Source organism: Ursus arctos, unplaced genomic scaffold, assembly GCF_023065955.2.
Source record: "Ursus arctos isolate Adak ecotype North America unplaced genomic scaffold, UrsArc2.0 scaffold_31, whole genome shotgun sequence".
Lineage (NCBI taxonomy): Eukaryota > Metazoa > Chordata > Mammalia > Carnivora > Ursidae > Ursus > Ursus arctos.
In genome coordinates, this window is record NW_026622997.1 from 28,579,042 (window position 1) to 28,600,983 (window position 21,942).

Consider the following 21,942-nt stretch of genomic DNA (forward strand, 5'->3'; position numbering starts at 1 on the left):
TCTCTAAATGATGTTTTAAATTAATGCCTCACATTTTTAAATATATTCTGCTGGCATTTAGGTTAAATGCACTATCTGGAGGTTGTGGTGGTTTTCATTGATCGATCAAGGTACATTCCACACCTTTTGAGGTTAAGTCTCTCTATGGCAATGCTTGAAAGGTGAAAAGATTTGTTAAATTTCAAGCTAAGAAGACATTCTCACACCAGGCTTTAAGAGAGCTTTACAAAATTTCCTTCTACGTTTCCAGCATGTAACACAACAAAACTGAGGTATATTTAAGATGTAATACTGGCAACAGAAGAGAGAGAAAAGAGAAATAAATAAGGGAAAGAGAAATAAATAAGGGAAGGCTTCCTGGAGGAGATGACACGGGAGCCAAGACTGTCCAATAGCACGAAACGAGTCAGAGAGAACAGCACCACTCTCCATTTCCCCAACTCTTTGTCCCAGCAAAGCCTCCGCCTGAGGCCTTTCCCCACTAGTGAGATTCTGCCCCTCCCTGGACCCCACAGGAAATACCACCTTCCCCTGAAGCCTTCATGCCCCCTCCTCCTCCAGCTGCCAGCAGAATTGATTGCTTTCCCCTTAATATGACCACCCCTCTCTAAAGATCACTGAATCACCCCTTAGCATTGAGTCACATTTTATATATTTTTATATATGTATATGTGTTTATTTACTTTTTCCTTTCCCCCTGAAAGGCCTATTGTTCAATGTTCAGAAATCATTTAGTTAAATCCTCTCCTTTCATAGGCGAGAACACCAAGACCTAGAAAGGTTCTGTGAGCAAGGTCACCTAACTCACTATTAGAAAAGATAGTTTTAAAAAATCCAGCCCTGAGGTGAGACGTTTTGAGCAGACTAGCTAGAACCATGCACATTAAATATACTGTCAAAGGTTCAAAACATCCAAAATAAAAACCAATAAATCACTAAAGTAATTAGTAAAAATTTATTGTGCACGCACCAAAAATACAGTTTGCAAACCAGGAGCTCTCAAACCAGAGCCTGGAATGAGGCTCAGGGGTATAGTGTTATAAAGCAACTTACGCCGTGAGAAAGCACTGACTTTATTCTTCACAGATTGGCTGCAATATGAGAATTTTCAATGGTTGCTTCACAGCAACCGTGGGAAACAGTTCAAGTTTTGCTTATCAGTCCATACAAGAAATGATCTAGGTCAAGTTAACCTTGCAAAATAAGCTAAATTAAGCTTTGTTTGTATGATCCTACTGGTTAGTCTGCTTAGAATTTTCAAAGCTGGTTCGGTTTTGATTTTAATAGGCTCTATCTCCCAATAAATGCCAGAGAGCCAGCGAAAGCTGCCGAACACAAAGCAGCGCTATCTGCACGGCACTAGGACCCCGGGGGCGCCAGGTTAGCGCTCCCCGCCAAAGGGTAGTGGCTGGGGTTTGAGGTTCGGCGGCAGCGGAAAGCAAGGGGCGGGCGAGGCGGGTGGACGGGTAACGACGGTCCCGGCTGCTCTACTCCGCCCCCGGGACCGCGCGGACCTAGGCGGGCGTGCGGGGAGTGGGAGTCGGGCGCCCCCGGCTCAGCGCCGCCGCTCCCCGCAGCGCACTTTGCTGTCGCGGGGACGCTGAGGGCGCCGGCTGTGTCCCGGGGCGCGGCGCCCGGTGGACAGGCACGTCGGAAGCGGGAGAGGAGAGCGCGCGCTTCCGCGGGGATGGGCAGAGACACGCCGCTGACCGAGCCGGGGCGGCGGCGACGCGGAGAACGCGCCAAAGCGGGTCGGGAAGCGGGCGCGCGCGGAGGGGTGGGGAGAGCAGCCGCCAGGCCGGGCGGGGGCGTGGCCCGGCGCGCCGAGCGGAGCGTGTGGGCGGGTCTCACGGGCCCGGCGACTGGGGCTGGAGGGGGGCGCCGGGGCTGGTGCGGAGGGCGAGGGGAGAGCGAGGTCGGGAGCAGACGCCGCTGAGCCCCAGGCGAGAGAAGGCGAGGTCGCCGGGGACACGCGGGCCAGCACCTGGCTGGCCGTGGGGGTGTGGGGAGCCCAGGGGGCAGGGGTGCAGGGGTGATCTGTGGGACAGGGAGGTGCCGACGGAGCCTCCCAGCACAGCACCGCCTCCGGGCGATGTAGGAAGGACGCTGGTGGGGAAGACGGGTCTGAGGTGTTTGAAGGACACCAGGTGGACGGTTACTATAAAGGTCTGAAGCCCACGACAGGGCGCTGAGATCGTTTAGGAGCGGATCCCGGGAAATGAGAGCAAAAGGACTGAACCTCAGGAACCTGGACGGTTGTGATGCTGGCTAACGGAGAAGATCCTGGGAAGGAAACCTGAAAGCGAAGAGCAGGTACTAGAAGAGATGGACAGAGAAGTGTTCCAGAAACTGAGGTTAAGAGGGTGACCTAAACCAATGGTAGCAATGACTTCAAAAGATGAAGGAAAGGCAGGTTGAAATGTGGGTTTGGAAATCAGGGAGACTTGGGGAGAGCAGGAGCAGGACTAGGACGAGCTGAGAAGTAATGGGGGCTGAGATGGCCTTTGACTTGTCTTTGATTTCTCATCGCTGGTACAGAGTAGAGTTTGAACTAAATTGTGCTGTTCTTTTAGGATGTCTGAGTATACAGGGACCAAGAGAGCTGAGGTGTGTGCAGAGCCAAGAAGACTGTGGAAGGCTTCTTTCTGTCAAGTTGTACAGAGGAGGACCCTGAGTACACCAGCTTGAGGAGACCAGAGATAATAGCAGTGAGGGGTGGAGGAGTGAGCTGTGAACAAAAACAAGGACTCTTGTCACAGAGACAAAGGAAGGGATGAAGGGTGGGAGAAAGGACAGGCTGTGTGTGTGACAGCTTTTGTTTCCTCTTTTCTTGGGAAAGTGGAAGGCGAGGTCGTCTGCTAAGAATGAGACGGTGGACAAATTGGGTAGGAATTAAGAAAGTGACATCGTTTAAAAGGCAAGTTGCTAAGGTAATTAGGTGCGAGAAATGCCCAAAGACAAGTCATAGGAATGGTAAATTATTGAGGACCTTATACAAGATTTTGTAGGGTCACAGGTCTGCTCAATGGCATTATTTTGTCTAGCAGTGATCAGCTGCTGGACAGCAGAGAGTGCTGGATGCCAGCCTAAGGAGTTGGGGTTTATCTTCCAGGCCACCGGGTCCCAAGTCCTGCTCACCAGAGTCTCCTAGAAATCTTCCCTAAAGCACAGATTCTGCAGAATCACTGCCCAGAGATTCAGATCCTGCATGGGTGGTGAGGTCTGGAAATCTGTATTTTTAATTAGCTCCCTACTGGTTCCCATGTAGCCAGGTAAGAGTTGGCAGATCCTGAAGATTTTTTTTTTCCATATTATTGAGGTATAATTGACAAATAGGAATTATATATATTAATTATATATATTTAAGGTGTTCAACTTGATGTTTCGATATATGTATACATTGTGAAATGATTGCACGATCAAGCTAATTAACATATCCAACCCCTCACAAGGTAGCCAGAGTTGTTGTGTGTGTGTGTTGAGAACACTTGAGATCTACCCTTCACGAATTTCAAGTATGCAATACAGTATTGTTAACTATATCACCACGCTGTACGTAAGATCTCCAGAACTTATTCATCTTGGATAATTGAAAATTTCTATCCTTTGACCAACAGCTCCCCATTTCCACCTCCCCCTAGCCCCTAGTTATCACCGTTCTACTCTCTACTTCTATGAGTTTAACTATCTTAGATTCCACATGTAAGTGAGATCATGCAGTATTTGTCTTTCTGTGTCTGCCTTATTTTACTGCATAATGTTAGCTATATAGCTAATTAACATATGTATTATGTATAATATAATAATATATTTTATATATACATAATCATATGGTGATTCTATTTTTAATTTTTTGAGGACCCTCCATACTGTTTTCCATAATGGCTATGCCAATTTACATTCCCACTACCATGTACAAGGATTGCCTTTTCTCCACATCCTCAGCAACACTTATCTTTTGTCTTTTGATAATAGACGTCCTAACAGGTATGAGATGATATCTCTCCTCATACATCAAGGAGCTTTTTCCCCCTATGTTTTCTTCCAGGATTTTATGGTTTCAAGTCTTATGTTTAAGTCTTTAATCCATTTTCAGTTGATTTTTGCATATGGTGAGAGACAAGGGCCCAGTTTCATTCTTCTGCATAAGATATCCAATTTTCCCAACAATTGACCCTCCTTTCCCCATTTTGTGTTTTTGAAACTCTTATTGAAGACCAATTGACCATAGATGCACTGATCTATTTCTGGGCCCTGTATTCTGTTCCATTTGCCTATATGTCTGTTTTTATACCAGTACCATATTGTTTTGATTGCTTTGTAATGTATTTTGAAATTAGGCAGGCCTCTCTCCCATGGGGCTGGAGGGTCCCTTTTCTTCTTAGCCAGGGCTGGAAGCCAAGATCAGCCCTTGTCATTGTCAGGGCTGCCACAAGCTGGCAGCCTTGTTTTCCTGCCTCAGACATCTGGAGTTGCTGGGAGCCCCAACTTGGTCTATAGTGGCATGCCAGCCCCACAGCCACACTAGGGTCTGAAGTGGTAGCATGGGCCTCTGGCTCCCCCTAGATAGTGCCAGGCTCTCATGGGCTGATCCTGGCCTGTGTTGCCCCAAAAGTAGCTTAGGCCCCTGCCTACCGCATAGGCAACAGCTAACAAACACACGTAAACAAGTAGTCATCTACCACAAAGATGTCTGCGAGGGAATGGGGCCTCTCACCTCCTGCTCTCCTACTAAACAACTTCTTTGGCCCCGGGGGATATCACTCGGAGAGGAGAGGGTGTCCAAAAGTGGGGACTTCTGTTGTAGAAGGGGCATCCGAGGCCACCTAACTCAGGAAGGATCACCATTTCTCCCCGTGTGGATTAGCTTCGGTATTGCCAATCCACTCCATCCACCCACTCAGAGTTGCCTCCTGCATAGAGTCCCATACAGGATTGTGAGGCATGGGGTGGTGAGGAAGAGCTGTGAGTGGGTGCTGGAGAAGAAGGAGCACCACAGGCATCAGGGCAAAGAGGTCAGACCTGCCACTCAGTACACCGGCTGCAAGTGCAAGCCCCACTTGCAAGCTGTTAGCTGTATCTAATTGGACAGCTCCGACTCCACACAGTTGCAAATAGGAAGTTTTCTGTGTTGAAGTGCCTACTTTATCAGCTGACAAAATAACGTTTTAGAAAACTTTTCACGTTCTAACAGTTTTTCCTCACTAATAAAAGTTCTGAAAGCATTTTATTTTGTTCTAAAGTCAATAAACCACTTTCTGTGGGAAAAAAAAAACTAGGAAATGTGATGCTTCCAGCTTTGTTCTTATTGCTCAAGATTGTTTTGGCTATTTGGGGTCTTCTGTGTTTCATGTAATTAAGATTATTTTTTCTATTTCTGTAAAGAATTCCATTGGGATTTTGATAGGAATTGCATTGAATCTGTAAATTACCTTGGTAGTCTGGACATTTGAACAATAGCCTTCCAATCCATGAACATTGAGATCTTTTCTTTTATCTGTGTCTGCTTTGATTTCCTTCATCAATGTTTCACAATTTTCAGTGGACAAATTTTTCATCTCTTTGGTTAAGTTTATTCCCAAGTATTTTAGTCTTTTTGTTGCTATGTGATTGTTTCCTTAATTTTCTTTTCAGATAGTTCATTGTTAGTGTATAGAAACATCACTGGTTTTCATACATTGATTTTGTTTCCTACAACTTTACTGTATTCATTTATTGGTTCTAATAGTTTTGTTGTTGTTGAGTCTTTGTGGAGTTTTCTACATATATGATCATGTCATCTGAAAACAGAGATAAATTTATTTCTTCCTTTCTGTTTTGAATGCTTTTCATTTCTTTTTCTTGTTTAATTGCTCTGGCTAGGATTTCCAGTACTATGTTGAATTGAAGTGGCAAGAGTGGGCATCCTTGCCTTGTATCAGATCTTAGAAGAAAAGCTTTCAGGTTTTCCTCATTGATTATGATGTTAGCTGTGGGCTTTTAATATATGGCCTTTGTTGTGTTGAGGTGAGTTCCTCTACATCTATTTTGCTGATAGTGTTTATCCCAAATGGATGTTGTCAAATGCTTTTTCTGTGTCTATTCATCTATCATGAGAGGATCATGTTTACCTTTCATCCTGTTAATATGGTGTGTCAATTGATTTGCCATAATGAACCATCTTTTCATCTCACAGATAAATCCCATTTGGTCATGGTGTATAATCCTTTTAATGTGCTGTTGAATCGATTTGCTAATATTCTATTGAGTATTTTAACATCCGTGTTCATTAGGGGTATTGGTCTGTGGTTTTCTTTTCTTGTATTGTCTTTGTCTGGCTTTGGTATTAGGGTATTGCTGGGTTCGTAAATGGTTTGGAAGTGTTCCCTCTATTTTTTGGAAGCGTTTTAGATGGATTGGTTTTAATTCTTCTTTGAATGTTTGATAGAATTCACCCGTTAAGCCTTCTGGGCCCAGGCTTTTCTTTGTTGGGGCATTTTTAATTACTCCTTCAATTTTCTTATTTGTTATTGGTCTGTTCAGGCTTTCCATTTCCTCTTGATTCCATCTTGTTATATGTTTCTAGGAGCTTTTCCATTTCTTCCAGGTTACCCAATTTGTTGGCATATAATTACTCATAAAGCTCCCTAAGATCTTGTTTATTTCCATGGCATCCATTTAATGTCTCCTCTTTCATTTCTGATTTATTTCAGTCTTCTCTATTTTTTCTTAGTCTAGTTAAGGGTTTATCATTTTTTTATCTTTTCAAAAAACCAACTCTCAGTTTTGTTGATATCATCTATCTTCTATCCTCTATTTTATTTATTTCTGCTTTATATTTCTTTCTGTCTACTAACTTGGGGTTAGTTTGTTCTTGTTTTTCTAGTTCCTTAAGGTGTAAAGTTAGGTTGTTTATTTGAAATCTTTCTTCTTTTTTACTAAAAACTTCCCTCTTAGTATTACTTTTGCTGCATCCCGTAAGTTTTAGTAGGTCATGTTTTCATTTTCCTTTTCTCAGGATATTTTTTAAATTCCCTTTTGACCAATGGTTGTTGAAGAGTGTGGACTTTAGTTTCCACTTATTTGTTAATTTTCCCATTTTCTCACTGTTTTTGAGGTCCTTTCTTTCCATCATGGTTGCAAAAGATACTTGGTATGATTTTGATCTTCTTAAATTTGTTAAAACTTGTTTTTTTGACCCAAAATGTGGTTTAATCCTGAAGAATGTTTTGTGTGTGCTTGAGAAGAAGAATATGTTTTGTGTGGTGTCTTTTTGGTCCATTTATTCTATAGTGTTGTTTAACTCCACTGTTTCTTTATTGGTTTTCTGTCTGGAAATTCCACCCAGTATTGAAAGTGTATTGAAATCTCCTCCTATTACTGTATTGCCATCAGTTTCTCCTTTCAGGTGTGTCAATATTTGCTCTGTATACTTAGGTGCTGTGATGTTGGGTGCATTTATATTCACAATTGTTACATCTTTCTATTGAATTGACCCTTTCATCTTAATGTAATGACCTTCTTTGTCTCTAAAGACAGTTTTTTGCTTTAAGTCTATTTTGTCTGATATAATTATAGCTACCTTACTTTCTTTTGGTTAATATTTGCATGGAATATCTTTTTTCATTCTTTCATTTCAGTTTATGTGTATCTTTAAATCTAAAGTAAGTTTCTCTATGTGGGTAGAACTGGAGGGTATTATGCAGAGTGAAATAAGTTAATCAGAGAAAGACAATTATCATATGGTTTCACTCATGTGGAATATAAGAAACAGAGCAGTGGACTGTAGGGGAAGGGAGGGAAAACAGAATGGGAAGTCCTCAGAGAGGGAGAAAAACCATGAGAGACTCTTAACTACAGGAAACAAACTGAAGGTTGTTGGAGGGGAGGTGGGTGCAGAGACCAGGTAATTGGGTGATGGGCATTAAGGAGGGCATGCGATGTGATGAGCATGGGTGTTATATGCAACTGATAAATTATTGAACTCTATGTATGAAACTAATGATGTACTATAAGTTGGCTAGTTGAATTTAAATTTAAAAAAAATAATAAAAGTAAGTTTCTTATAGACAGCATATAGTTGGATCTTGGATTTTTTATCCCCTCAATCACTATGTCTTTTGATTGGGGAGTTAAACCATTTCCATTTACAGTAATTACCGATTAGGAAGGATTTAATATTACTGTTTTGTTAACTGTTTCCTGTTTTTCTTCTAGTTCTTTGTCCCTCTTTTTCTCTGTCCTCCTTTGTGTTTGTTTATTTTATTTTATTTTATTTTTGTATTGACAGGTTTTAGTTCTTTTTCTTTCATGTGGCTTCTATAGGTATTTTCTTTGTAGTTACAGTGGGGCTTATATAAATATCTTCCAGCTATAATAATCTGTTTTAAGCTGATAACAACTTAACTTCACTTGCGTACAGGAACTCTACACTTTTATTTCTCCCCTACCCCCCATTACATGTTATTGATGTCACAATTTACATCTATTTATATTGTATATCCATTAATATGATTTTAGTTATAGTTATTTTAATGCTTTTGTCTTTTAACTTTTACATTAGAATTAAAAAACGATTTATTCACCAATGTTACAGTGATACAGCATTCCATATTTGTCTATATTTTCACCTTTGTCAATGTGTTTCATACTTTTTTAAGTTATCATTTTGCTGTTAGCATCTTTTCGCTTCACCTCCTTCTAACATTTCTTATAAGGCAGATCTTAGTGGTGATGGACTCCCTCAGCATTTGTCTGTCTGAGAAAGCCTTTATCTTCACTTCATTTTTGAAGGACAGTTTTGCTGGATATAGCATTCCTGGTTGGCAGGATTTATTTTCTTTCAGCGCTTTAAATATATCATCCAGCTCTTTTTGGCCTGCAATGTTTCTGCTGAAAAATCTACTGATAGTTTTATTGGGGTTTCCTAGTATGTGACAAGTTGCTTTTTTCCTGCTGCTTTGAAAATTCTCTCTTTGTCTTTGACTTTGATAATTTAATTATAATGTACTTCAGTGTGGGTTTCTTTGGGTTCATCTTCTTTAATATTCTTTAGGCTTCTTGAATCTGGATGCCTATTTCCTTCCCCAGATTTGGGAAGTTTTCAACATTATTTCTTTGAAAAAGCATTCTGCCCCTTTGTCTCTCTGTCTCTCTTCTTCCTCTGAGACTCCCATAATGTTTATATTGGTCCATTTGATGATGTCTCAAGTCCTTTAAGCTATCTTCACTCTTTTCATTCTTTTTTTCTTTTGGCTCCTCTGACTGGATGATTTCCAGTGACTCATTTTCAATTTCACTGATACTTTCTTCTACTTGATCTACTCTGCTTTTGAACACCTCTGTTGAATTTTTCAGTTCAGTTATTGTATTCTTCAACTTTATGATTTCTGTTTGATACTTCTAAATTCTTCTCTTTGTCGAAATTCTGGCTTTGTTCATGCATTGCTCTCCTAACTTCAGTGAGCGTCTTAAAGACCATTTTTTTGAATTCTCTCTTGGGTAAATCATATATTTCTATTTCATTAGGATTGATTTCAAGAAATTTATATTGTTCTTTTGTTTGGAACACATTTCCCTGTTTCTTCATTTTCCTTGGCTCTGTGTTGGTGTGTGCATTAGACAAAACAGCCACCTCTCCTAGTCTTCATGGACTGGCCTCATATAGGAGAAGACCCTTACCAATCATCCCAACCAAAGATTATGGGTGTCTTTCAGATCTTTCTATGTATTTCCAAACCACTGTCTGTGTTCTTAGCAGCCACCAGGAATTTAGAGTGTGACAAGTCCTGTCAGTGCCCTGAGACAGGTAAGATAGAAGCCAGTTCTTTGAGTAGCAGCTGGAAAAGTTGGAATCTGCATATATGATCCAATTCCTTCTTTCCTCAGGGACAATCTGGGAGCTAGAGTTTATCACCCACTCATTCTGCACTGAGCCAAGGAGAAGAGCTGTAAAAATGTCTGCATGCTTGTTCAGACCACATACTTTTAAACAATTGCTTTGCTCTCTGTAGTTCCCAGGGGCCTAATGAATGTCAAGCCCTGTCAGCTATCAGGGACTGGTGAGTTGGAAACCAGTCTCTCCAGTAGCACCTGGAAAAGTTGGGAGGCTAGATGTATAGTCCAGCTCCTTCCAGGCAGAAGCTGGATGCTGGGCTTTATCACTGAAGTGAACTGGGGGAGAAGGAGCCATAGGAGGAGCCCATAAACCTATTCAAAGCCACTGCTTGTTCTCTGTTGTCCCCAGGAGACTAGCAAATTCCAGGCCCTCTCCTATGGACAGGCTAGTTAGAAGCCAGACCCTCAGTCAGCAGCTAGAAAAGTCACGATGCTAGATGTGCAGTCTAATTCCTTCCAGAGAGAAGCTGGGAGCTGGGTTTTATCACCTGCTTGCTCTGTGCTGAGCCAGGGGGAGGAGCTGCAGGAAGTGCTTGCACACCCATTCAGTTTAGTTTTGTTGGGATATTTTCTCACTTTCCCAGTATGCACAAGACAAAAATATCACAGGGAACAACGGCCATGGGTATAGTTACCTGACCCGGCTGTACCCTAGAGTATTTGTGCACAAAGTAGAAAAGGAAGAATTAAATTATTAAGGATCTAGAAGCTCTCTGATTTGGGAAATTGCTCTGAATTTTCTCTAGGGGCACATGGACACTTTCTGCCCTCTGGAGGGAGGAAGGGTGCTGGTGGAAGATATCTGAAAGAAGTAACTGCACTTGGAAATTGACCTATGCACAGCACAGAAGCTGAAGGAGAAGAGGGACACCAAGCAGAGAAATGTGGAGGTACAGATAACACCTGATTATTTGTGGGATCCTTCAAGGAACCTGAGAAGACATATTGCAAAAGAGGAACTTAAGGACGGGTATGCCTACTGATGAAGCATTTAGGTGCTCAGAATACTGGGTTTGGGGATATCACTGTAAATATGAAGATTTTGGATTTTTGTAGAAAAATGTTTAAGTTATTTAAAGAATAAGTCATATCAAACTTGCTTAATTTCCTTCATTAAAAAAAATAAAGTTATTAGATTCATATAACAAGAGAATGCTATTGTCTGTATATTTAATTTTAAGAAATTATTTGAGCAAATTTTTCATCCTTTTAATCAAGATGAACATTGAAAACATAGGTCATTTCACAGCTGGTTATATATTCTTTGTCCAAAGGCTATTACTCACTGACTTACAGTTAAAATTTCTTTTTTTTTTTTTTACAGTTAAAATTTCTGCTAAATGTGCCACAAAGTGCTGCCTTGTCTCCCTCCCATTCTTCTCAGTCCTTATTATATAATTCAAGGTCATGAATATTCCATTTGAAGGTTTGTTTCCATCTGTTCAGTACCACCCATATCTACTAGCCTAATTATATCATTTATATTTTAAACATCTAGAAATCAACTCTATAACAAAAATGTCTAAGAAATAATAGTCTTATATGCCATTGCTTTTTTTCTCTTTACAATTCTTAGTAAAGCCTAAAGTGAACACCTCCCCTTTGAAGAACGGACCCCTACAGCATCTCAACCTTCTTGTCTACCATGTGACATATTTTTATCCAGGCCACATTCAATCCCACTGGTTCCTGAATGGACAGGAGGAAAACAGCTAGGGTTATGTCCACCAACCTGATCCATAATAAAGACTGGATCTTCCAGATCCTGGTGATTTTGGCAATGACCCTCCAGCAGGGACAGTAGGGAGATGGCTGGGCCTGCCAAGTGGAGCACCCCAGCCTGGATGGTCCTGTCACTGTGGAGTGGAGTGAGTTATTCCCTAATAACCATGTAGGCTCCAAATTCTGAAGAACAGGGGATGTTCTAGCTCTAGGGTCCACTCATCTTGTCCTGTGTTTATACACTGGGTTCATATCTACCCCCATCTTTTTCCTAGAGAAGTCCCTGAGAATAGTTCAGAGCTGGGGCAGCAGAGACTTGGCCACCTTGACCTAGGGGATGATAAGGATTCATAGATCTCTGCTCTTGTCAGAAAACCTAGGAAACTCAGAAACCTTCCTGAATTACCCTCACACATGGAAACTGTTCTCCGCCTTTGGTCTTTTAGCTTATGTGAGTTATTTTGAGAGGCAGCTACCAGAATTAGTATGCGTGTCCTTTTTGAAGTCACAGCCTAATTTCCAGAACTTGGGGGTCCTTTCTAAATTTCCTCCTTCTCCAAGGTATATATCTCTCATAGCCTTCATATTGGTATTCTCCATCAAGCCCCAGAATCTCAGACAGTACCTGAGGGGGTGCAGCAGGTAGAGGTGAGACCGACCCCAGTCTGTGTTTCCCAGAGGCACGCTGATTCTGCCCAGAGAAACACTGGCTGGAATCTCAGGCTTTGTGCTGGGGCTTATCTTCCTTGTAGTGGGCATCTTAGTGCATATGAGGAGCGAGAAAGGTAAGAAAACCTGAGAGGTGGCTGACGTTTGCTTTCCCCTGACCTACTCACCCATCTTCCGTGATAAGGAACGGACACGGAAAAGCAATGCCAGAGAGTCCTGGAGGCCACTGAAATCAGACTGTCAGGGAGCAAAAATGGCCTGGAGGGAGAGAGAAATTCCCAGGCTGGAATCTTATCCCAACCAGACACATGGGGGCTGCAGCTGCTCAGATGATGCTGAAGTTCATTTAGTAACGGATTAGTCTGCAACCAGCCCCTGCCTTACTTCCCAGTGACCCCACCGGGGCAATGGGAGTGAGATGGAAAAGTTCATCTAATTGTCTAAGATGCTTTTAATGGCTGAATACATTCCCATTTCTCCTTTCATTTTCATGTAATGAGGATCTTGAAAACCAAGTAATACTCCTGCTTTGTTTTTCTTGGGGGATGGGTTGCAGAAAGCCCTCTCCTTGCACGGTTACTCTGAGGCATCTACTAGGAAGAGGGTCTCAGGCCTGAACCTCTCTTTCAACTTCAGCCAGTTAGCAAGTGTGGAAAATGAGCGTTACTTTGCTCCAGTGATGAAGGAAGCCAAGAAAAACTCTTACTTTTCATCAGGCTAAGACTCAGTCTCTCACCAAATTTTTCTTTCCTGGGGCTTAGAGGAAGAGAAGTCAGCAACCTGAGATAACTTTTCCTTTGACCTCCGCAGGGTTCCTGATCTGACCCAAAGACCTGCATGAGCCCTGGAACAAGCATTTTTCTCTTTCCTCAGTCCCAGAGGCTGGTTCTGGGACAGACTTCAGGCTCCCAAGAGGATGTTACTGCCAAGTAATTGCTCTGAAACTAGTTTCTATAGTTGTTCTCGTGGATTCCATGCACAATTTCCCTTCTTGTAGTTCCATAAATAATAAAAAGCCAATGTTACTGTCTGTTTTCTCTTAAGAATATGCACCAAGTCATCTCCACCATTGCTTTTGTTTGAGGGTTTGGTAAACAGTAGGAGTTCATGAAGAAGTTCATTGTTGTGTATACACAGGCAAGATGGAAAGCATGAAAAGGGGATATCCTAACTCTTGGGAAAGGTGGCAGATTGGAATGGACCACCTCTGAATTCACTCTCTATCTTTGGGCTGCCCCAAAGATAGTGATTTGTGTTTGCTACCTTTATCCCTGTAGGTCTGGGACCAATCTTAGTTATTCAAGGTTGAGCAGATGGTGAATTTCGTGTTATATGACCTATATTCACACAGCACTGATTCAACATATAACTTAGGAAGAGTGTGTTTTACCATTACCCTTAAGAAATCAGGGGCGCCTGGGTGGTACAGTGGTTAAGCGTCTGCCTTCGGCTCAGGGTGTGATCCCTGCGTTGTGGGATCGAGCCCCACATCAGGCTCCTCTGCTATGAGCCTGCTTCTTCCTCTCCCACTCCCCCTGCTTGTGTTCCCTCTCTCACTGGCTGTCTCTATCTCTGTCAAATAAATAAATAAAATCTTAAAAAAAAAAAAACCTAAAAAAAAAAAAGAAATCAAATTAAGGGGCGCTGGGTGGCTCAGCTGACTGGACGTCTGACTCTCAATTTTGGCTCAGGTCACAATCTTGGTCCTGGGATGGATCCCTGCATCAGGCTCTCCACTCAGCCAGACATCTGCATGAGGACCGTCTCTCTCCTTCTCCCTCTGCCCCTCCGCCCTAAAATAAATATATAAATCTTTTTTTAAAAGAAATCAAATTAAGATAAGAATTTAAAATTGGAAATATAATGTAATAAACTTAAACCCTTTTCTTGATAAATGATAAATAATCCTTGACCAAAATAGGCTTAGCCTTTTTAATGCAACAAGTTATAGAAGATATATCAGACCATCCAGGCCTCCTGTCCTAGTAATTCACACAGTGTTAAAATGCTCAAAGCAGTAGATGCGGTTCTCTTTTTTTAAACATGGGTCTGCTTTTACAATCCAAAGTAATTTTGGGTTTTCTGTTTCAGATGAAATGATCCTGAAAGTCAAGTTCTCAGTGGTCCTTTTTGCATACAGATGGAGTATTACCTCCTGAGGCACATACTGAGCGCCCAGAAGATCTCTGACACACCGAGGTGGTGCCTCCTCTCTCCTTACAAACAGCTCCTGCATCTCGCTCCCCCCTTGGTCCCACCCCTGTCAGTTCCCTCTGCCTGCTCCTCTCTTGCGGCTCCCCTCCCCATCATGGCTTGGGTGGGATCAGCTTTCCCCATTTCTAAGAGAGGTCGAGGCTGAGGGTGCAGACTTGGGGGTTACGGAGCCAGGAGTAAGCATAGCTGGGGTCTGCAGAAAGGATGGGATGATTAAGTGAGGGAGCCCAGGAAGAGAGGCCCTGAGCATGGCGAATCAACCAACCGTGACTCCCATAACCTGTCGTGCGCATGCATTGCTTCCTTTAACCCTCGTAACTCAAAGTTTTTTCTTTCCCTTATCTATTCCAAGTGCATCCGCAGTGGCCGCTGTGAGCCAGACAGTGAGGAGACATCGAGGCAGAGCAGGGCTGGGAGGAGCTCTGAATCCAGGACTTATTTCCGTATCTGGTGGAGGGAGAAGAGATGGAAGTGAAACAGCTCCGCGGGGCTCAGCCAACCAGCAAATGTCAGAAGGGGCATCTCAGTGTCTGGGAAAGAGGCGAGAACCGACAGGGCTGAGAAAGTCCCAACCTATGTGGGGTTCGGGGATAAGAGGAAGAGAACAAAAATGGAGACATGATAATCAGCTTCTTTTTAATGAGATGGATTGGAAATATGTCTTTGAAATTGATCCTGGAGTATTTTTTATTTGTAGTAACTTTTGTGAATGGATAATTTTCTTCATAATTCATGTTGATTTTTTGTATCATATAAGAATTCACTTGATTGTTATTAAGTAATGCTATATTTTACCCTTTCATTCCTTTGATAATTTTGGAGGAATCTGAAATTTGATGTTTCCAGACATGTAATCAGAATGCAAAAAATATTAATTCACTTCTGATTATTATTTTTATTTCTTCTTGAAATTTTTATTTCTTTATACAAGATTTCTCTAATATTTAACCACTTAGTGTAAAATTAACTCAGCTTTGTAAATTCTTTATATATATATATAAATATATATATAAATATATAATATTTATAGATTTATAGATTTATATATATATATAATATTTATAAATATTATATTTATTTATAATATTTATAAATATTATATTTATTTATAATATTTATAAATATTATAAATTTATAAATTTATAAATATATAAATAAATATATGATATTTATATATTTATATAAATATATATAAATATATTTATATAAATATATATATAAATATATATATATAAATTTGTGTAGAATGTAGTAAAAGCCCTTGGTACTTATTAACAAAATAATAGAACTTATTTGTTAAAATTAACTGTATATTGTATTTATTCAACTGCTTTTTCTGTTTTGAGTTAGCCTTGTAGTATAATAATGAATATTTCTTGTTTCCTAACTATGTACAAAGCTTTGTTTTAAGAGATTCACAAATACTATTATCCCAATTAGATTTCCCAATAAACCAATGACATAGTCTCCATAATATTCTCCATTTTACATGAGAGGAAACTAGTCACAGTGGGTTAAAAAAAAATCAGGAACCACCTGTAAATTAGCAAGGGATCATTTGGTGTTTACAAATTCTGCCCCCACAAAAAATATTGAAATGCAAAGAAAGGATGGACCCCAAAGTTTAAAGGTAGGGAGTCTAATCCCCCTAGATCTTCAGCACACGGCTTAGGACTTGCTCTGTCCCAGAACATGTCCCCATGCAAGGGGGACGGAGTTCACCATGGAGAGGGAATGACATTCCTTAAGATCTGTTCCTAGGGAGGAAAATACATAAACAGTCAAACCTTATGATTCACCTAAATGAGGATCCCTTTCCTTATACTGTCTTCAGTGAATCTTAACACCTTAAAGAATCATGTGTTTACACCAAACTTCTGTCTGGTGAGTAACAATTCCTGCTTATTGGTTCCTTTTTCAGAATCTGGCCACACCCAGGGGGTAAGGAAGGCTGTCCAAGCTCATCATCTCTAATATTTTAGGAGCGAGCACATTGAGGGAGAGCTGCTCTGGCTGCAAGTCTCTCAGCACCCATCCTCTCCCAGGCTCCAGGATGGTGGTCTTGAGGATCGCTGGGGTCCCAGGGATGGCAGCTCTCGTGATGTCCTTGGTGATGCTGAGCTCCCCTCTGGTTCAGAGCAGAGACACTCCAGGTAAGTGCAGAGCTGCTGCTCTTGGAGGATCCAGCTCAGGGGAATGACCTTAGGGGCTTCCCTTGTGGCCCCACTCTCTTAGAAAGACTTTGGGGCTCTGACATTGTGTAGGAGCTGCTGTTCTCACCAGAGTGAGAAGGAGATCGGGGTGTGCACGTGATGGGGACAATGGTACCTGGTGGTCTGGAGTGATTTTGGAGGGACAAAGTTCTCACAAAGGGGTCATCAAAATGACATTTCAACATCCACCAAAGATCAGAAAGGAGAAATTATGGTTAGTCTGCATTGTCCAAGATCTGAAGATCACTCTGTAGAGTCAGTGCTGCAGGTAGGGGCCCTTCCACAGAACCAGGCAGGCACCTTCATTCCATGACCAGTGTTGGCCAGAGCAGCAGAGGAGGGTGATGAGGACAAGCTTGGTTAAGGCCCTGTAGGTTACATACTGCAGCTGACCATCCCCCCCCACGTCCCCCATGTCCAGAACTCCCACATCCATGTCCAGCACATTAGGAAAGGACAAGAGAGGAAGGAAGAAACATGAAGTGGCATCTCCTTAAGCTGCTCTTTATACATAATTTAATATTATAACTTCTAGTTTTCTGTATCAAATCCTCATAGCACCTCTTAATTTCTAGTTCCAGTTTACCACCAAGACCATGTGTAATAGAATGGTGAGCAGTTTATGTTAAAATTCTTCATCTGAAACAGATACTCATCCATATCCCATACTTTGCTCCAGGCCCAGGGACCCTGTGGGAAACATGACCTTAATTGACAATTGAGATTCAGACATCAGTAAACCAACTGGATATATATAATATATATAATATACTGGAATCTGCAAAGATAGTCGCAAGTGACCTTGAAAAAATATGAGGGGAGTAAAGCAAAGCCTGGCAGGATGGGGCAGGTAGAGGACTAGTGGATAGAGTACAGTACGACATGGTATAAGACGTTAAGTGACTAGGGGCACCTGGATGGCACAGCGGTTAAGCGTCTGCCTTCGGCTCAGGGCGTGATCCCAGCATTATGGGATCGAGCCCCACATCAGACTCTTCCACTATGAGCCTGCTTCTTCCTCTCCCACTCCCCCTGCTTGTGTTCCCTCTCTCCCTGGCTGTCTCTATCTCTGTCGAATAAATAAATAAAATCTTTTTTTTAAAAAAAGACGTTAAGTGACTAAAGGCTTAACAACTTTACCATGGGAAACTCCTGCAAAACAGTGTGTCTACTAGAAAATGGATCTTTTCTGCAGCCTGGAGGAAGAGAGGAGCCCTGGAGGTCAGAGTCTAGAAGTGGTCAGAATGCTGGGTGAAATAAAAGGGGGTGAACAAAGAATCTTAGCAGCAGGATGGAGAAGAGATGAATACTTCAGAGTAATTCAACCCCACAGTGACACCAACCATCCTGTGCCCTCTACCCCATATTATAGGCTAGGGAAGTACCCAGGGCATAGCAAACATTCTCTAGACCTGGCAGGCTCAGAAACTGCAATAACTACATCCACATTACAGGTCCAAGATATGTGCTCCTAGGAAACTGAAGATACAGAGACCAAGGAAAGGCCCTGGAGTCAAAAAGAAGGCACCAGAAATGTCTAACACACACAGGTATTTATTGGTCCTTGGGATTACTCAGAAATGATGCTCTATAGGGAGGAGTCTCAGAGGAAACCAGGGCCTATAGACCATCCGGTACTAAATTGTCACCATACATCAAATTTCAGCATTTATTGAGTACTTTCTATGTATCAGGCCCTTTGCAGGTGCTAAGTGTGAGTAGGATCACAGACAGGCAGGAATTGGAGGGGTCTTTGGGGACATCAATCATTGGTGTTGAGGAGCACAGAGATTCAGAGTCATTGGAGCTTTAAAGTAGATCTGATGCTGAGGATTCCCCTATGTCCTCTTCTGTCACATGAGGATTGTCACCTGCAGTAGGACAAACACAGTGGGATTAGGACTCCCCATTTAGCTTTACGTACTCCATCCATTTACCCCTGCCTCCTTCATTTTCTTTCCTCACCGACCCTTCAGGAGGTGGTCTTCCCAGCAAATGGTGTTGCCCCCAGAGGAGGATCAGTGAGAAGTCAAAGGATACCCTAAGGAGATGTCATTTCACTCTCCAGCTCTCCACAGTGCTCTGAACTCCTAAGACAGTGAGGCCCAGGAACAAGATGATGAAAGTTGAAGGTGGTAGGAGTTGGGCACAATATGTGAAGCTCCTCTTAAAGGGGCACCAGTAACCCTTCAATACTAGCCCAGTGGATACTTACCTTAGTTGCCAGATTATAAACATCTAACATTCATTAATTATTTCCTTGTTCCTGAAATTTCTGCTCCCTTGGCTTAGGTGATGAAATATTCTTCTAACTCTCCTGCCTCTCCACTTCTTTGAAGTCTCTTTGAACACTTCTCTTTTCTTGCACAACGCTGAGATCAAGACCTGAGCTGAGATCAAGATTCAGACGCTCAACTAACTGAGCCACCCAGGAGCTCCCTTGCATTTTATATAATAAAAATAAGATAGGAGGTGCTGATGTACAAATCACATGATGTCTAGTTTTCACTCATGCTACCTGTCCAGTGTGACAGCAAAGTACCTCTGCTAATTATACTCAGGGAACCAGGCTGACAGACCTTCTTCTTTGACATCTGCTCCCATAATTTCCCAAGCAGACTGATGGACCTTTTTGAATCATATACTGGCTCTTAATGATCCCTCCTGGAAATAATGCATCACTTCTCACACTTCATTATCCAAAGCAAATCACATGGATGTATCTAATTTCAAAAGAGTTGGAATCTTTGGAGGTAGAAAGTATTCAATAAGTAGACATTAATACATAATATATTACTCACTTATACCAGACACATGTATTGAAGACCTATTTATAAGGACATATGCCGGCCATGTGGGTAAAAGGAGCTTCTAGCTCCTAAAAGGCTTAGAAATTATCTACTGGCCTAAGGAGGGCCTCTGGGGAATTGGCAATGTTCTATTCCCTGACCTAGGTACTAGTTACATGGGTGTTCGCTTGATAATCATTGGCTGTACATTAATGTTTTGTGTATTTCTTACATATGTCTGCTAGTTCACAGTAAAAGGGTTTAAAAAGAGAGGTAAAGGAGGATATTAGTAATTAGAAGCAAAACAAGAAACCAACGAATCAAGCAGAAATAGTGAGCTTTAATAATGGTTAGAATAAAGAATATTTAGATGAAACAACTAGTGGGACTTCTGCAACTGAAGAATAATTAATAAACAAGCGGTGAGACTGAGAAATGCTCTCAAGGGCAGTGTGAACGATTAAACAATAGGGAATATAAAAGAAAACTTATGAGGGGCGCCTGGGTGGCACAGCGGTTAAGCGTCTGCCTTCGGCTCAGGGCGTGATCCCGGCGTTATGGGATCGAGCCCCACATCAGGCTCTTCTGCTAGGAGCCTGCTTCTTCCTCTCCCACTCCCCCTGCTTGTGTTCCCTCTCTCCCTGGCTGTCTCTATCTCTGTCGAATAAATAAATAAAATCTTTAAAAAAAAAAAAGAAAAGAAAACTTATGAGACATGAAGGATCAAAACTGACATCCTGACATCTTGATAATCAGACACGAAGAAAGTGGAGAAAAGAGTAAAAGGAGATGAAATGTCTGAAAAAAAGAATAGATTTCTAGGCTTTATAGAAAGATGAAATAACTTAGTTTGACACGGTACATTGATGGCCAATGAAGTTTTTAAAGACATATCTCTTTAAAAAGCACACTTATCTAGTACATTATAAGAGAACTGTAAGAACTCCAAAGTCAAAAGGAAAATTGTCAACACTTGTAGAGAGAGCAGGTCCACCGATAAAAGAATAAGAGCAGATCCATCTGGAGAAGAATAAATAGACATCATTCCTATCAACAGCAGCACACAGTGGAAGGTTACTTGCATAGAGCTGAAGAAAAAGAACTTTCAATCCCAAAATGTATACCCACAACACACAGTCATTTCAATACAACATGAATACTCTCAAACATTTCAACCTTAGATGCTTTGCTATTCAAAAAACCACTTTTAAAATACTTTTTAAATTTTTTAAAAATATTTTATTTATTTCTCTGAGACAGAGAGAGAGAGAGAATGAACGAGCACAAGTAGGGTGAGGGTCAGAGGGAGAAGCAGGGAGCCCGACATGGGGCTTGATCCCAGGACCCTGGGATCATGACCTGAGCTGAAGGCAGACACTTAACCAACTGAGCCATCCAGGTGCCCCTAAAATACTTTTTTTTTTTAAAAGCACCTCCTAAAAAAGACAAACACATCTAAGAGAGAAGAGGAAAATAAGAAAGATCAAATAATTTTGAAAAGTTATTGTTACCTTAAAAAGCAAAGGCTGATTTTTTTTTAAGTAAGAAAAAATGCTGGAACAAACAGTCCTTAAATTTGTATGGAACCAGAAAAGGCCCCGAATCGCCAAGGAACTGTTGAAAAGGAAAAACAAAGCTGGGGGCATCACAATGCTGGATTTCGATCTGTACTACAAAGCTGTGATCACAAAGACAGCATGGTACTGGCACAAAAACAGACACATAGACCAATGGAACAGAATAGAGAACCCAGAAATGGACCCTCGGCTCTTTGGGCAACTAATCTTTGATAAAGCAGGAAAAAACATCCGGTGGAAAAAAGACAGTCTCTTCAATAAATGGTGCTGGGAAAATTGGACAGCTACATGCAAAAGAATGAAACTTGACCACTCTCTCACACCACACACAAAGATAAACTCCAAATAGATGAAAGACCTCGATGTGAGACAGGAATCCATCAAAATCCTAGAAGAAAACATAGGCAGCAACCTCTAGGACATCGGCCAAAGCAACCTTTTTCATGACACATCTCCAAAGGCAGAAAAAATGAACTTGTGGGACTTCATCAAGATAAAAAGCTTCTGTGCAGCCAAGGAAACAGTCAAAAAAACTAAGAGGCAGCCCACGGAATGGGAGAACAAATAATGGAAAAAGGCACTTCAGGCAGATAAACAAAGATAACCGAGGTAAAAAATCTCACATCTGCCAAAAGAGAATTAAAGGCAGTGAAAACCTAGAGCAAGAAACTGTAATGAACATGAACATATATCCCCCTGAAAATAAAACCTCAAAATACAAGAGCGACAAATGACAGAAACATGTGGAGAAAGGCTCTAAAAATTGAAAATCTTAAATTAAACTGCAGATTTTAACATATCCTCAAAAACTAAGAGCAGAAGCAAAAAGAAAATAAAGATATAGACGATCTAAATAATCAAGTAAAAGGCTCAAATAACTAC

At 41.5% G+C, this 21,942-nt stretch overlaps 1 long non-coding RNA gene and 1 other non-coding gene across 3 annotated transcripts; both read left to right on the forward strand.

Annotated features, from left to right (window-relative positions):
- Positions 1 to 2,061: 2,061 nt before the first annotated feature.
- Positions 2,062 to 13,253, forward strand: LOC125283579 (uncharacterized). Of its 2 annotated transcripts, XR_008956678.1 has the most exons (4): positions 2,062 to 2,313; positions 10,623 to 10,766; positions 11,201 to 11,302; positions 13,078 to 13,253. It is a non-coding gene; the product is annotated as an uncharacterized LOC125283579 (long non-coding RNA). The 2 variants fall into 2 exon arrangements; XR_007191490.2 differs by lacking the exon at positions 2,062 to 2,313 and having other exon boundaries at positions 7,645 to 10,766.
- Positions 4,344 to 4,468, forward strand: LOC113243908 (small Cajal body-specific RNA 20). Its single transcript, XR_003312245.1, has one exon. It is a non-coding gene; the product is annotated as a small Cajal body-specific RNA 20 (non-coding RNA).
- Positions 13,254 to 21,942: the final 8,689 nt, after the last annotated feature.